Below are 18,369 nucleotides of genomic sequence, written 5' to 3'. Positions count from 1 at the left end.
TTCGTCTCAAGTTAGAACCTTTTAAGTACACAAAAATTGTATTTTTGGTACTTTCAGAAACTAAACTTAGTAAAGTTACTTAGGTCATGTCATTTTTAAGAGATGAGCCAATAAAGACGTATAAATGCAAAGTTTCACAATCAATATGACTTAAAAGTTTGTAATGTCTATTAAAACATAAATGAAAAATTGAAAAGTAAAGTTTATCAAAACAGTTATTTAACAGAACTTAGGATATGTTTGGTTGGAGGTAATGGGATGAAGGGGTAATGGAATGGGAGAAGGAATGGAATGGACAAAGGAATGAAATGGATCATTACCATTCATTTTTCTTGTTTGGTTAACCTATAAGAATGAAATCGTTTATTAATTTTTATTGTTTGGTATCTAAAAGAATTGTAGAAATGAAATAGAAATAATAAAAACACTTCAATCTCAAAATACTTTTTAGCCAAAAAAAAACCTACAATGGCGACGGTGGTAGCTCCGGCGACGAAAATGGTAGTGGCGGTGGCGGTGGTGGTGGCGGCGATGGTGGTGTCGGCGGAGTTGGTGGTGGTGCCAATGGTAGTGGTGGGTGTTAGGTGGTGGTGTTGTTGAGAAAGTAGGGTGAAGGAGGAATGAAATGAAAAAAAAGGAAGGGGGTGGGAAAGAATGAATTTGATAGAATGGGATTTCATGTGTAATGGATGATTCCATTCTATTGAGCAACCAAACACCACCTTTTTCATTCCTACGTAATGAATCATTCCATTCCTACTGTCATTCCTGCGTACCAAACGCCACCTTATTTTTGAGTCCATGTAGCATTTTCTTTCTGTTTTTTTTTCTTTTTGAACGGGTCACTTACTCACATATCCCTCTAAAATCTAATCTTAAAACTAACTATTATCCATCTTTTTTTTTCTCTTCTTTTATTTATTTATTTTTTTTTTTTTTTTTTTTGACTTGAATCAGCATTAGGCCATCTCTAGAGGAGTAAGATCAAGTTAGGATTTTAGGTCTCCGTTTGAATAAGACTTACAATTTAGACCAAAAACATATTAAATGATACAAATTAGACAAAAGACATACTAAAATTTAGGATTGTTCAAAAATCTCGCGATTCGTAGCTCGCTCAAGAAAAACTCGAATAAAACTAGCTAAAAATACTTGATTTGAAACAACCTGAGCTGAGTTGACTCAATTTTGTAATCAAGCCAAACTCGACCCAAGCTCGGCTAGGGTCATGGCTCAGCTCGTTGGCTTGATCTTAAGCTCGTTTAACTTGAAAATCGAGCTCAAACCTAGCTAAGCTGCCTCGTTTAATTGTGAGCTCGAGCTTGAACACCCTGGCTCAACTCGTAAACATACTTGTACTTTAAGTTATTTGAAAAGATACACATATTCCTAGTTAGTTGTTTTGCTTTATTACATTAAAATTCGAAAAAGATCTCGAATTCTTGTTTCGTTTTAGGTCTTCAAAGAAGTTAACCCACTCTGATCAGTATAATTTTAGTAAAGATAAACACCTGATATCACTAGACCAAAAGACATAGACGAGAGAGTCCTTCTTAGCATACGCATTCACGGTAAATAAAATTAGTAATAAATAAAACCAACTTAGTGAAATGAACATAGTCTGTGACGTTACGAGGGGCAGGTAAGTTGCATGCACTTTACAAAGTATTATTATCAAGTTTCATGGTTGTATTTGATTGGGAGTAACCTAGGTTAAGTCACAACATGTTCCTTAAAGGGGTAGCGGGGGCCCACCCACCACTTTATATCTCCTTGTAAACAACCAATTGGGATTTAGTGAGTGGCATGGGATCCGATACATCTTTCCCATGTTCCAATTGGGTATCAAGGAGGCATGGCATTGTGTTCACAATGTAGGTAATCTTTTATTTTATGCAAAATAGTATGTTTTTATAATTTATTTTGGTGCTATCAAAATTGCATTCACTGTTTTTCAAAATAATTATTTACAATGGAAAAAACTATATATATATACACACACATGCCAATTCCATAAGAAATTGATTTTGAATGTGAAGCGAACGAAATAAATAGAACGCAACATATGGATTTTCGACGAGCATTATATGTGTTCGTATAATTACACATCTTAATAATGTAACATATAATTATTACACGACATATAATTATTACACGACACTATAGTTGATAATCATTTAGTATTATCGAAATTGTATTCACCTATTTTTTTTCAAAATAATTATTTACTATGGGATTAACAAAATATATATATATTCACATCAGTTCCATAAGAATTTGATTTTCAATACGAAGCGAACAACGTAATCAAAATACAAATATATGTACTTTAGTCAAGAGTTATATGTGTTCGTATAATTACGTATCATAAAAATGTAACATACATTTATTACACGACATTATAGTTAACAATACGCCTCTGTGGGTATAGCCCCATCCTTCGCTTGCCACCTACGTATCCATCGGCTTAGGGATGCGAGTATGGATTCTTTTAGAATCTGTTAAAGAAATAAAAATAAAATTCATATTTTGGTGGGAGTGGTGCTCATTTCAAGTACCGTATGTTCCATCAATCTTGCCATGTCATTTACATTATAAACCATCTTAAACACTTTAATCATATGCATCACTCATTTCAAATACCTTAAAACCATTTTTCTCAATCTTTTTTTAAATAATTATAAAAATAATGGATGATTGGTTGAGGGCCACTTGTAAAGTCAAATATCCAGTATCCTAATCAGTTATTTGTTATTGATTACCATATGGCTATCCCAATATCAAGGGGTGCTTCTCTTTAACAGACATTATACCCAATGCCTGTATTCACGCGCGCCCCTTTCTCAGCTTGACAATAAAATGATCTTTTTAGTTTCATTTCTTTTTCATATTGAAAAGGTACGAAGAACAAATGGTAACCCCCCCCCCCTTTCCCGACCCCCTTAGTATCGAACAAAAGCCTTCCCGAGCGCCTTCACTACCAGATATCTAGTAAGAACAAAAAAGAAATAAAGGCATTCATAAAAGAATTTCATGATAAAGGATGAATTTTCAAATTTTTTTTTATAGTAAATTTATCATTAAAATCAAAACGATTACAATAAAGTGGCAGGTGAACAGGCAACAAGCTGCGCCGCAAATATGGAGTGGGAACACCACCCCACCTCAATTACACAACGCATGTATTAATAGGGATGAGCATATTCGAAACTTGTATCACTTGGTACCGATACTGAATAAGTAGAATTTAATTTTGATATGGGCCTACTTGGTTATAATTTAGGTTGTGTTAAAAACTTTTATATAAAAATAGGATTAAACATCTCTCAGATGAGACTAGAACTCATAACGTTTTGATTAGGAGTAATATTCATTTGCCACTAGACCAAGCTAGTGGTTTGTAATTGAATTTAAACACTAAATATACATATTGTTTTTAAAAAAATAGATATAATTAAAAAAAAAATCAGGCCTAACGAGATGACGAGCCTGTAACTGTCGACCACCCAGCCACACCTTATGACCAGCCATAATCAATACCAGTAAAAAAATTTATGATTTTTAATACCGGTACCGATCTCATTTCTATGCACTGATATCACTCAAGCCACAACAAACTTCAAAGTGCCAAGTGAAAGTTAAATAGATAATTAACCAAAGATAACAAAATGACGTGGCAATGACTACTCATTTTCAATTCAATAAAGCCATATAAAGCCATCCACCACCCAATCCTCTCCACTCTCCACCACCATAACAACCATGCACTCCCCTCATCACCGGACCACCACCTTCCGGTTAATGGTCAGCACCGGCGGACACATCCTCCCTCGTCTGCACGACAAGTCTCTCCGCTACGTAGGCGGAGAGACTCGCATGCTGACAGTGGACCGCCACACCACTCTAAAAGACCTCACCACCCGCCTTTCAAACACCGTTATTAAAAGATCGTACACATCATCATCCACGTCATCAGTGCAGTTTGCACTTAAGTACCAGCTCCCTTATGAGGAGCTGGACTCATTGATATCCGTTTCCACGGATGAAGATATGGAAAACATGATAGACGAATGCGAGAGGCTGAGTTCAGCCTCAGCCTCAGCCTTGCGCATTCGTCTGTTTATTTTCCCGAAACCAAATCCGAATAATTCAGATTCGGATTTGGTTTCGGATGAAGGATTGTTTGTGGACAATCCTAGTAAATCGGAGGAGTGGTTTCTCAACGCGCTGAATGGAACCAGGTGTGGATTTTTGGATTCGTCGTCGGTTAAGTGTTTGTTGGATTTGGATGATGAGATCTTGTTACCGGAGAAAAAAAATAATTCCGGTCAGGATGTTCGGTCAATACCAGATTCAGCGATGCTGGAAACGACGTCGTCGTTTGGGTCAGCATCGTCGAACCCGTCGCAGGCTCCTATGAGTTCTGCGACGGTAGTCAAGGAACAGTCTGATACATTTTTATCGTTTGACGAGAAAAAGGATCAGGGGTTACAGAAGGAGTATTTAAAGCAGCATCAACAACAATATGGTGGATTTGATTTAAGTTTAGTGGATTCACTTTTAAGGTACATCATAAATTCATATCAATTATTATTTATAAAATAATAGGGAAAGTCAGTTTGATATAATAGATTTCACTTTTAAAATTTTCCTATCATCTAAAGTTTGATAAGGGCAACATATTCATAGTCATGTACTCATGTGTCATATGAAAATTTGTTGCGCCAGATGGAAATTTGTTGTAGCAGATAGAAATCTGTCATGTGAAAATATCACGGTGAAAGCTTCTGGTCGGCTAAAACGATTTATCAAATAAATTAGAAAAGTCGAATAATAATTATATAAAAGAAAATTTTATATTTTTTAATCAAACTAATTGGTAAAAATGACCAATATGGTGGATTCCCAAAAGGAAAAATAGTAATAATACTAGTTATTTCAAAATAAAGTATTACATTATATTTAAGGAAGGTTTTTAATAAAATTGATATTGGAATTTCTAAAAAAAATATCAAAATTAGGTATTTGGGTTTACTGAAAAGGTTAGATGTTAATAGTTATTAGAGAAAATTCAAATTTTATCTTAATTGAATTGAGTTACGCCTCTATTATTTGAGACGGAGGTATAGTTCGATATCTTCTCACCCTTCGGAGATCTTTCCCTACAAGTGGGACTTCGCTAGTTAAGTTTGTTTATGTGTTATATAAATTACTCAAAAAAACATTAAAAAAATCAAAAAGTTAGTATTTTAGCCTACTCATTTAACAAATGAACTACCTAGAAAACATCATGAACTAAAAAATCAACACTTTTGCATATGGGAAACTTTGAAGAATAATAACTAAGTTTTCTAATAATTTCACTAAATTGTGTTCGCTATTGAAATTAATTGCAGTGATCTCACTATAACCGATCAATCATCAACCGTTTCTCAAATCCAATCTTCTAATCACAACAATCGTGCTTCGGACCAAAATGACACCCCTGATCAAAACACTCAAAATCCAAATTCAGCTTATTTAACGTCAACACAAACAACACAAGTCGAATCACCACGACACCAATTCCACCACCAACAACCGCAATATATCCCACCACCGCAATACATCCACCACCAGCACCCGCCTATGGCGGTCCCAGTGACATCTTACTACCACCACCACGTGCCAACAAACCAACACAATTTCATGTATTATATCCCAACCACACAACCACCACAAGGCTACAACTACCCATTGCAACAACCACAACCTAGTCAAGCTGACACGCGGTCTGTGGCCCCCACAAAAACAGATTTAACTGTTTACACAACAAATTCAGGTGGTCCCCGGCTTGTTAGGATTCCATCTATGAATCAAAACCAGCCCCAACATGTTGGATATTCTGGGATTCATCAACCAACTCAGTCTATGTACTATCCAACACCATTAGCTACTGGTCAACAAGTGAGAACTGGTCAACAGCCATGATTGGTGAGCTTCTTGAAATGTTTTTGGAGCAAATACCAAATGGTGAAATGGGTTTTGTTTATTTATGTGTTTTAGTATGGTTTGTGGTATGCATTTGTGGTTGTTTATAGGGATAATTGGTAAAAATGAAAAAGTTATTGACTGTTTCTTGGTTGACCAAGGATTTGTGTATAGTATATGATATAAAATGTAACTTATTTTGGCTGGTTGAAGCCGAATGTAGTGTTTGGGAATTATATGTGAATCTTATATATATATAGTGTGTGAATTCAATACAGGTTTTTATAGTCGATTTTATACTCATTTTTATGAAATTTCAGTTTTTTTTATAAAAGTATAATTAATCAAGTTTCGAGATAATACCACTTTTTTTTAACTTTAGTGAAATTAACCCGTAATAATATTGTACAAATGTAAACAGTGAGACTCAAACTCTCAACCTGTAAAGAAGAAAGCGTATTATAAAACGTGAAAATATTAGTGGACCTGAACCGAGTAGATAATATAATTTTGATTTTCATTGATTGTCAGTCTTGTAATATTTGGGAAAAATTCTAGGTTATCAGGCCAAATATGTTATGCCATTTTTCACATTATTTTGACAAGCTGATGTGGAAGATAATGACTTGATGTCATGGATTTTTAGTTAAAAACAAATTAATTGATTGAAAATTGAAAATTCTAATTCTATTCCAGTCTTACTTTTTAAATTTCACGAATAAAATAAGACTGTTTTTACACTCAAAAGCAATGTTTTAAAAACCGGTTTTTTAATCATACCGGATATGGCTAAAAAATAGTATAACCGGTTGAACCGGGTTATACAAGGAGGTTCAACCGGTTAAGCAGTTTACCTTATAATTTCCTATAAATACAACTTTAACTTCAAAAATAACCCAAAAGTAAATGATTTCATAACAAAAAATAATCCAAAAGTTAATCCATATTAAAAAAATAATACAAAAGCACTCAATTTTAAAAACACAGTCCTAAAGTTTACACGTTTGAATATTAATTGTTGGGTTAAAATTAATTTTGATAAAATATGGGCCGCAAATATCAAAAATTTCTTGGACATAAAACCGGTTTGCAGGTAAAACCCGGTATTTTAGAAAAAACCGCCGGTACGATGTTCTAGCAAACCGGCCAAAAATACCGGGCTCAAAATACCGGCATGTTGTGCGAAATCCGGTTCAACCGGTTCAACCGGCCGGTTTAAACCGGTTTTTAAAACACTGCTTAAAAGATTTTTAGAAAGACTATTTAATAAATAAAAATGACTAATTATAAATTAAATGAACCAAAATGGCACTTTAGTTTAATTTTTTAATTTCAAGAATAAAAAAATGAAATGTCATAGATTTTTTTTTTCTCAAATAATAAATTCATGTCATCGGTCCATTGTATTCCCAATCAACTTTTAGAAACAACTAAAGTGAAAGATGGCACACCTATGACCTGGAAACAAAGAAAAAAAATTTCAAAAGTAATCAGTTACTATTGGGGATATTTTTTTCATCATAAAACTGTGGGATTTTAATAAAGTTGTGTGTTAGAGACAACCTCCAAATTCTCATGTCTTGTATATAATAAACGACAAATACCATAAAAAACCCAACATATTTTCTGGTTTTGCTCATAAAAGTCTTTCAACTCGACTTTTGTATATAAAAGTCCTTTCACTTGTTGAATTTGAACATAAAAGTCCTTCAACTCAAGTTTTGCATATAAAAGTCGTCAACTCGAACTTTACATATAAACCTTAGCAAACTGAAACAATGACTCACGGTTACAAACATGAAACGAACGATCAGTAAATTTCTACAACTTGAAATCAACACGAGGTATGTTATCGGAATATATATTAATAAATAAACTTGAAATCAAACCACATGAATGAACATATATATATATATATATATATATGGTTAGTTTCATTTGAGAACTTAAAAAAAGTTAAGAACTTTTAGGAACTCTTAAAAACCAAATATTTTTTTAACTTTTTTTATATATTAACATTATTTGAGACTTGCTTTATTATATTTATAAAAAAAATTTTAATTATATATATAAATCACAAGTTACACATGTGTAAAATTTATGTGATAAAAATTTACGTATGTGTAAAAAAAAACATAGATATGCGTAAAAAAACTAATTTTCATAATTGTAATCGTAAATATAGATGTCAAAAGTGATAAAACTACACTTAAATAATATTAACGTACAAAATTTTTTATAAAAAACGTTAGTTATTAAGAGTTCTCGAATGATACTAATCCTATATATATATATATATATATATATATATATATATATATATATATATATATATATATATATATATATCGTCGTTTATTATTCTCGTTTGATATCACCGATTTGTGTTTCTTGATTTTTCATTCTCTCAGGGTTTTTTGCTTTTTGATACTTGCATTCCTCTTTGATAATATCCATATATTAAGTTTTATAGTTATTAAGTTTCATGTCATTTGAGTATTTGACCGTGTGTATGTTTGTTAATTATCTAGTGTATTATGGCTATCTTAGTATCGAGTTAATATTAAATTATTATTAACGGTAGCAATATGGTTTCTTCATACATTATTTTATTTTTGTAGATGTTATTTATTTACAGGTTATGTATGTGTTTTCATAAAATGAAGTAATACCCAAATAATGAAAAGGATGATTGTAGTGAAACTACTTATGAAGCAAGCCTCGAAGATTAGGAATATTAGACTCGTTATCAATGGACCTTGAAGGTAAGGATCTTGTTACTACTTTATATGTAAAAATTGAGTTGAGGGACTTTTATAGGCAAAAGTTGAGTTGAGGGACTTTTATATTAAAATTAAACAAGTAGAAAGACTTTTATATGCAAAAGTCGAATTAAGGGACTTTTATGAGCAAAATCATAAAATATGTTGGTTTTTTTGTAGTATTTGCCCTATAATAAATGTATATCAATCAATCAATCATGCCCAGTAAAATCCCACCGACAGCAAAGCTATAAGTGGGGTCTGGGGAGGGTGGGATGTAGGCACACCGTACCTCTATCCAAATGAATAAAGAGGTGGCTTCCAGAGAGACACTCGGCTCTAAGTACATGTGTATGAAGCAAAATAAAGGAAATCAAAGTTTAACAGTTATATAAAAACTACTACTAATTATAATAATATTAATAATAAGATCACAGTTTAACAGCTATATAAAAGCTAATAATAATTATAATAATAATAATAATATATGTAAGGGAAATACCATTATGGTATGTGACCTAAATAAGTTAAGTCTAAGCCCTAAGGTATTCAATTCTCTCTAAAAATCCTTAACTTTAATTCTACTTCTCCACGAATTCCTATCCTCAACCATGTCCTCGGAGAGGTTTAGGTCTATCAAATCATGCCTAATCCTCTCATCCCAAGTCAATTTCGGTCGTCCTCTACCCCTCCTCCCCTCTATAGTAATGTTTTCTACGGATCTAACAGGATTCGTCGTCTGTCTTCTCTTTACATGTCCAAACCATCTGAATCTCCACTCTCTTATCTTGTCTGCTATGTTCGCCACCCCTAATCTCTCGCGAAACACACCGTTTCTTATTCGGTCTAGCCTTGTGTGCCCACACATCCAACGTAGCATTCTTATTTCTGCTACATCCATCTTCCGCACTTGTGCCTTCTTGATGGCCCAACAATCTGTTCCATATAGCATTGCACGTCTAACTGCCACCCTATAAAATTTTCCCTTTAGTTTAGGTGAGTTAAGGTTTTGGCCTTGTTCTTTTGTATTAAATCATGGTGAGTATTCGATGTTCAGTCAATCCGTAGCATCAACTGTGGTTCTTCTGTTTGAGACTTCTTTCTGGTGTTAGAAACTTTATTTTGATGTTTGACGCATGACTATTTACGTATACACCGTAGATTTTGCAACTCAAATTATGTATATTAGGCAGTTGATTCATGATATCGACTACGCTCTTCTGTGCGATATGCTTCTTGATACTTGAATTTTTATTTAGACGTTCAACGCACGACTACTACTATAATAAGTTAATAACCATAGATCTTGTCACCCAGCTTTATGTAAATTTTTGTGTGCTAGTCGATCTATTCATGACGTTAACCGTGTTCTTTTGTTTAGTATTGCGACCTAATATTTATAACTTCACTTTTTATGGTTGATGCGCCGTTTACTTTGAACTGCATATCTAACAATACTAATAAAAGAAGATAATAGAGATGATGTGGCAATCTCACATTGATTCTTGGTCTAATCTTCCTTCTCATTCATTCTACATATCCATGGGTTATGGGACAAAACCATTTTGACAAATGGGTTATAATTTCCTTTCTAATCTTTCATCTCATTCATCCTATCTCTCCATGGGTTACGGGTCAAAATAATTTTGACAAATGGGTTATAATTCTCTAATTCACCGTCTTATTTATCCTACATATCCATGGGTCATGCGTTAAAACAACTTTAACAAATGAGTTATAATTTCTCTTCTAATTCTCTAACTCTCATCTCGTTTATCATAACTATCCACGGGTAATAGACTAATAGGTCAAAACAATTTTGACAAATGTTGTATATAAAGATATTTTTTCTAATTTGTAAATTTAAGATTGTAGATTTCTTATTATTTGTACTATATATTTTATTTTTCTTTCTATCTTTAATTTTGTTCATTTCTTTCAAATAACGGACCTTATTTATTTTTATTATTTGACAAATCCCGTGTAATACACGGGTTCAAAAGCTAGTATGTATATGTGTGAGTATGTAAAAAATATTGCTAGCCAGTTTTTATAACAAAGGTACACTAAATTAAAAGATAATAAAAACATAAGTAGTTAATCAATTATAAAAAAGTACAAGTAACCTAAACAAATCAATGACAATACTTGGATTAGTATTTAGTAGTCTTCAATTGTCAATTTTTGCTCAAAATATATTCTACAACACCGACCTAATTTGTCCTTAATAGTTTTTTCAAATTATCTTCAAGATTGATTTGAGGTGTACTAATTTATGTTGTCTTGAAGCTTTTACTCATGTCAATATTATTCCACTTGTTTCAATGGACCCATGTTATTTCTTTCATCATCAAAGACCCTTATGTCAAATCGTGAAAAAAGATCTCTTATATCTTCAAAGATGCCTTAAAATGTACAAAATGTACAAACCAAATTGGCCAACCGTGTACTATTTTTGTTTATTATTATATAACTTTTGTTGAATGCATGTCTACTTTATTTTATAATTAAGCATTTCACTTTATTCAAAGCCAATCATTTGTACATTAGAAATTTATAATTACATGGCATTTACTATGATACACAAACATTAGACAGATGCTTATGACATTCATGACCTATAATTATGCTAATACGATTTGACATGTTTATTCGCGTGTAAATGTACAAGTAAAAAAAAAAAGAGTAAACTGCGGTTTTCGTCTTTTTGGTTTGTTCAAATCTACGGTTTTAGTCCAGTAGTTTCAAATTTGCGGGTTTAGTGGGGTCATATTTAATTTTGCAAGTGAGGCACACTGATGGATTTAACAACCAACTTAGCGGGTTTAGTGGGGTCATATTTAATTTTGCAAGTGAAATGAAACCACAGAAACGAGAATCACAAATTTGAAACTATTGGACTAAAACTGCAGATTTAGACAAACCACATGAACAAAACCGCAGTTCACTAAAAAAAAGACAAATTGAAAATAAATAATCTCACAATTTATGTATTGGCCGATAATAATAACACTTTTAAAAATCACTACCAACGATCCAAGCTTTTAACTATTTTTGTCTCAATGGACCTCCTTTAAAAACACTTAACGTCGTTAAGTTTTTTTTCAGAATTTCAAATCGATGTTTTAGGGGCTTTTGATCAGAAGAAAGATACGAGTCGATTAATGCAAAACTTATCTCAAAACAGTAATCCAAACGACGAAACAGTGTTTCAATTCGGGTTTTTGAATTTCCAATTAATAAAAATCAAGCCATTTAAATCACCGTTTCGGTATAAGTTTAAAACAGTCGACTCGTATCCTTCCGATCAAAAGCCCCAAAACATCAGTTTGAACTCGGAAAAAACTTAACGTTAAGTGTTTTTTAACGGAGGTCAATTGAGACAAAACTAGTTGAAAGGTTAGACCGCTGGTAGTGATTTTTAATGATAAGATTATCGGCCAATACACAAACGGCGGAATTATTTATCTCCAATTTGCCAAAAAAAAAAAGAAAAGACTGATTTCATGCTTCAAAGTTGAATCCCAATAAAAATCCAAAACACATGAAAAAATATCAAACTAAATATCAAGAACAGTTATATTTGACTCACAAAAGTCAAACCACAAACCAATTTCTTTACACAATAAGTTAATAATACCAAAACCACAACAAATGACCAACACTATCCTCTTGTTTGACTTTTTGACTATTGGAAATAAAAATCTAAACTAACATAACTTATCACTTAGAAAATTAAACAAAACTTACCTTAAAAATTCTAACACAGTGATCAGCTCCACATGAAGCAAGTTGCATATCATCCGAATCATCGTTCTTCTTTGTGTTTTTCCATGCTAACCGATTCACAGACGAAACATGGCACATAAATGGATCAAACTGGATTAAAAGATTAGCTTTTGGTTCGGATTTATTAAGAGAAAGACCCCAAAGCTCAACGAGACCAGTTTCCATTCCAATGGCAAGAACACCATCATTGTTTGTGTGGGACCCGGTCCAAGATAAGGCGGTGACACTGGATTTGAAAGCGGGTAGAGTTATGAGTTGCTGCACACAAGATTGTTCCTTTTGCACTTCCCAAATCTTAACGGTTTTGTCTCGTGACCCGGTTGCAAACTGGTGGCCCGATGGGTTCCAAGAACAGGCCCATACTATTCTTTTGTGGGCCTCCTGTCGAGTTATAAGCTGGTAACTGATTTCATCTGAGCCTTCTGTAAAACAACAAAACCCAGTCATAAATTTCTATTAGGTTGGTAACAAATACATTCTTCTTGAAGTTTAATAATATATATAATGAAATGTCACGTTCAGTTGATCTTTAGCCCTCTGTAAATGAACCCAACGTTCAGTGAATAGTTCATGAACTGTTCGGTGGGAAGTTCGTTTATTTTTTACAAACAAAAAAACAAACATGAACAAAAGAAAGTTGTTCTTTAGTTAAATGAACGAACATGAATGCATGTCTAGCTCGTTCATTTATGTTCGTCAATGTTAGTTTACGTTCATTCATTTAAGTTTGTTTATGTTCGTTCGTTTACATTCATTTATGTTCGCTAACATATTCTTTTAAAACCGTTTGGCATTTACAGCTTAGTCTAGTTTTAATAATTTTTTTGGCCCAACACAATGTTTTTCGCGTTACTTTTTAGTTTAGCTCAATTATGTTCGTGCATCTATGTTAAGTCATGCTCGTTTGTTTACATTTGTGAACCATTTGCTTATATTGTTAAAGAATGAACACGAACATGTTCATTTTCTTAACGAACGAGCACAAACAAGTAAACCCTGTTCGTTTAGTTGTTCGTGTTAGCTCGTTTGTACAGTTAAAGTTAAATGAACGACCACGAGCATGCTCCATTCATTCTCGTTCGGTTCTTTCACAATCCTAGAAATAATATCATTTCGGAGTCTGGACTATGAAACTTAAATGCTACTGTTCCTAACATAACTGTCAAAGATCTTTTGTGTACCTGCTCGGTCTATAGAAAAGAGTGACAGGTGGCGGTCCCTTGATACAGCCAAAAGATATTTATCATCATGAGAAAACTCTATTCTTGTCACGGTTAAACTATGAGACTGCAACCGCCCAACTGCCTTCCAACTACCAACCTCCCATAGCCATATTTCAGCAACCGACATCGATTGGGCCTGTAAAATAATCACAAAAACCCATGTCCCACAAATAAAATCTACTATTTGTTTACCTTAAACGGGTCAAATAAACAAAAACTAAACTCTAGTTAATATCAATACCTTACAAGATGAGGCTACAAGCTTCCCTTGATGATCACAACATAACGAAAAAAGTTCATTACCGTGACCATAAAGTTTATGCGACTCAGGCCATAACGTATGCCACGCTAATTGTTCTTCAATTGGCGGTTCAGTCAAAACTGATGGAACCGCATCCGGGATACTCTCAAGTGTGTCAAAACCTTCATTACCACTTTTATCTCTCGCCTCACTCAATGCTGCACACAAAATTAAAAAAAAAAATGATAAAAAAAAAGAAGATAAACCAATGCGTCCATACTTCAAAATAAAATGTGAATTAAAAATGATTTTAAGTCTTACCTTGAGCATAAATGGTTTCTGAGATAAACCAAGAGCAGATATATTTGCACCCAAAACCTGAACATCAACTTGCAGATCGTCGAGTAGATGCGAAGTTGCATGGTTTAATGTTTTTAAAAAAGATAACGGTGCTTCAAAAACCCGACCCACTTTCTCATCAGCCCCACTTACATATTTATAATTCCCTTTCCCGTTAATCATTGCTAAACAATTAATATCATGACCGTGAACTTGCGGCCGAGCGATTTCATGCCAAGTGTCACGATCTCCTTCAATCCACGAAGCAAATATCCTGCTCGTCTGATCATGGCTAACCGACATCAAATACTCACCAAATCGTCCCCACGCGACATCCGTCACTGAACCAAAATGGCCAGACGGAACCTTTTGCGGCTTCCAATTATCGAACCCGGTACCAACATTTTTCCAAAGATGAAACGATCCACCGTACCCGTGAGCTAATATTGAATCACCGTTCGGACTCCAATGCCCGCCATAAAACCCTAAAGCCGAATGACTTAACTCACCAACACTAACAACATTGACCCAAATACCCGTGGTTCTCTCGGGTTGCCAGATCATCATGGTTTTATCAATTGATGCAGATAAGATGCTTTGAGGTTGAAAACACGAACCACTTTCGGTTAATGAAGGTGGGTGCCACTCGACTGAATATACCCAATCTTCGTGACCAATGATATAAGATTCTAAAGATACTTGATAAGAAAACGAACCGGATGTGAATATGGGTCCTTTTATGTAATAAGCTAAAGTCTTTTCAGCTTTAGTTTTGTTGGAATTAGTAATAGCATCAATTAATGCCATTTTCCATATGCGTATGCCTTTATCCTGTGAAGAGCTAACGAGAAGATTGTGCGGTTCTTCTTTTATTGTCACGGGTAGTGAAAAATCCAGGCTTCGAATCCAATCTGCGTGCCCTTTTAACTCACAAGCACGACTAAACTATGGATACAAAAAATAAAGAGTTTAACTTATATGTGTGTCTATGTATAGAGAGAGGTTCATTACGGAACACCATTTAACTAATAATTGCGAGAACAGCAAGACCACACGTGAACCCCTTTAAACTTTTTCTATCTGATTCATAATTTTTAAAACTCATATTTCTTAAATATTATGGACAGAAAAAATCATTTAACTAATTTGCTAATATGTTTGTTTTTTCAACTTTAAACGGTTATATACGCATGTGTAGGTTATGTGCATGAAATATAACCTACACATGATTTGCACATGTGCAGGTTCAACAAACTAAGGGATGTTGTTTATTGTTTTAGTAAACTTTTAAACGAACTGATCCAAGTCATGTTCGTTTAACTTTAACCAAACAAACAATCGAATACGAACAAATAAAGGGATAGGGTTTTCTTATTCATGTTCTTTAAAAAAATGTGTGTGTTCGTTTAAGTTTGTTTGTTAATAGTATAAATGGCAGTTCACGAATATAAACGAACAAACATAACGGAGCAAACTCCAATAAAAATTGAACGCTAACATCAATATGCCGGGCCTAAAAATTAAATAAAACTATACTAAATTCTATATGGAGTCCTGAGTATATAAACAAACCTAAAACCATAGAACATAAATGAACATATACGAACTAATCTAAGCAAGCGTAAATTGGCGTCCATAAACGATCATTCACGACCATGACATGTTCATGTTCATTCATTTAATTAAATGAACATAAAAATTTGTTCGTGTTCATTCATTAAATAACTAAATAAACGAACATAATTGAACCTCATGCCGAACAGTTCACGAACGGTTCACTGAACGTACAGTTCGTCTACGCTTTAGAATATTGAAAGAGATGAACAAATCTTGCATTTCAATATCTTGTATTTTAAGGCTTAAAGGCTTAGAAATTAAATGAATTATTTTGTTCTTGTGCTTGAAAAAAAAAGTATGCCCTGCGTATGTATGTGTGTGTGTGCGTATAATAACATAAATGCATGAAAACAGAAACATGTGAAATTACATACTTGCCCTATCGTTTCACCACAATACAAATGAATTTTGTTGTCGAGTCCTCCCATTGCAAGGATAAGATTTGTGGTACTTCCTGGTAATTCTGCTAGTGAAAGTGTAACCATAGGTTTTAAACCAGCAGAGATAGTATCCAAACATGTAACTGTACAATCACCTGTGACATTATTTATCATTCAGTTTTATTCAAAGTAATTATAGCCTAATCTTGACATGGTATTAAATATTTATATTAACATATTATCACAAACCTCCAAAAGCAGGTAGATCTATTTTCCAAACATTAACTACGCAATCTGAAGAAGTAGATGCAAATATTGCTTCATTTTGAGATGTCACAATTGCAGTAATGCAAGTAACACCTTTCTTATGTGATTTTGGCAGTTGCGATACATATTTCCACTGTAAACAAAGTTCAAATAACTAATGAGAATCTTTAATCAACTAAAAGATTCGCTTCTGAACATTTAACCGATAAAACATTCAAACAAATACCTTATTTTCTGCTAAAGTAAACTCCCATAATATAATGACTCCTTCAGCATCTCCAGAGAGTAAATAATGCTTCTCCCACCCGGTGACTGCAAAATCATAGAAATGTTAAGTTCATGTTTATAAAACTTATAAACTTTATGTGTTTCACTGAAAACTTAGTGTCAGCAACATTCTAATTAAGTACTCTATTCATATAAGTTATGGAGTTACTATTAATCTATAAAATAAACTTATTAATTATGTGATCCAGTTAATTGTACTTCTTAAACATGATGAACTTAATTGGCAATTCCAGATGCAAAAGACCCAAGCCAACTTTAAACTATCCAGACACATACTTCGTGAAATGGTTCGTGCACGTTCGTTGTCAGGCCCGCAGGCTACTTGAGATAGGGTCGCAAAAAGCTCAAGCCTAAACGGGTTAGAGCCAGAGCTTGAGCCTAAAGCCCTAAATATAAGCTTGTTTACTAAATTACCCCAAGCCTGTACTTCACTTATCGAGCTTGAGCCGACTCGCAAGCCTAAACGAGCCTATTATTTCGTGTACATTTTATTTAACATATGTAATGTGTATTTATTTAATAATTGTTAATTATTATATATATAACTATGATAAAAATAAGTAAATAATATAATATATTATGTTATATATAACTACAATTAAAAGAATGTACAAAAATATATACAAATTTTATATAAATATGTTCAAATTAATTAATTAAGTAAAAAACAAGCTGAGCCCAAGCTCATAAACCTACTCACTAACCAAGCTGAGCTTTAGAAATAGTGCTTGAAACAAGCCGAGCTTGAGCTCTGTGTAAGTTAAGCAAGCCAAGCACGAGATATTTGTAGGTTAAACACGTTGAGCTCGATCTCTCATATGTTAAACAAGTCGAGCTCGAGCTATGTGTATGTTAAACAAGCCGAGCTCGAGCTATGTGTAAGTTAAACAAGCCGAGTTCGAGCTATGTGTAAGTTAAACAAGCCGAGCTCGAGCTATCTGTAAGTTAAACAAGCCAAGCTCGAGCTCTTTATAAGAGTTGAGCCCAAGGAAGTTAAACAATCCACGCTCGAGCTCTATGTAAGTTAAACAAGCTGAGCTCGAGCTTCTGTAAGTTAAACAAGCCGAGCTCGGCTCCTTTACAAACCACAAATTTTGTTTAATAATATGAGAAATTGTACCTTTGAATGCAAATTTGGCGCTTGGAAGCCAATGCGTGCAATTAACCGAGGCCTTATGACCTGGCAGTGTAGTTAATATCTTCGCAGTCTGTATAATTATTATAATTACATATAATTAGAGTTTAATAAGCAAAAATGATAAAATTAGGGTTTGATAAATTAATAACCTGAGGATTAAAAATGGAAACGGCGTTTTGAGACACGCGCCAATGGAAACGTTGTTTACGATGCGGTTGCAACCGGCGCCGATGAATACTCTCTGCACGTTTATTGATTTGGTTTCAGTCATTGTTGACGGCGGTGAGGCGACGGTCATTGGTGGTGGTTTGGGAGTAAAGGATTGGGGTTTTACGAGTTGGAAACGGGCCGGGTC

The 18,369-nt window shown here is 33.7% G+C and overlaps 1 pseudogene across 1 annotated transcript; it reads right to left on the bottom strand.

Moving 5' to 3' along the window:
• Positions 1-12,383: 12,383 nt before the first annotated feature.
• On the bottom strand, positions 12,384-18,318 carry LOC143574068 (elongator complex protein 2-like; annotated as a pseudogene). Its single transcript, XR_013142526.1, has 8 exons — positions 18,164-18,318; positions 17,997-18,084; positions 16,815-16,900; positions 16,571-16,721; positions 16,316-16,476; positions 13,986-15,269; positions 13,703-13,880; positions 12,384-12,943 (listed from the first exon to the last, which is right to left on the bottom strand). The product of XR_013142526.1 is annotated as an elongator complex protein 2-like (transcript).
• Between the last annotated feature and the right edge of the window lie 51 nt (positions 18,319-18,369).

The sequence above is a fragment of the Bidens hawaiensis genome, unplaced genomic scaffold, assembly GCF_021521415.1.
Source record: "Bidens hawaiensis isolate Kalapana, Puna unplaced genomic scaffold, B.hawaiensis_p1.1 tig00001382_1, whole genome shotgun sequence".
NCBI lineage: Eukaryota > Viridiplantae > Streptophyta > Magnoliopsida > Asterales > Asteraceae > Bidens > Bidens hawaiensis.
The sequence above is the reverse complement of the archived record's forward strand: the minus strand, read 5'-3'. Positions and strand labels throughout refer to the sequence as shown.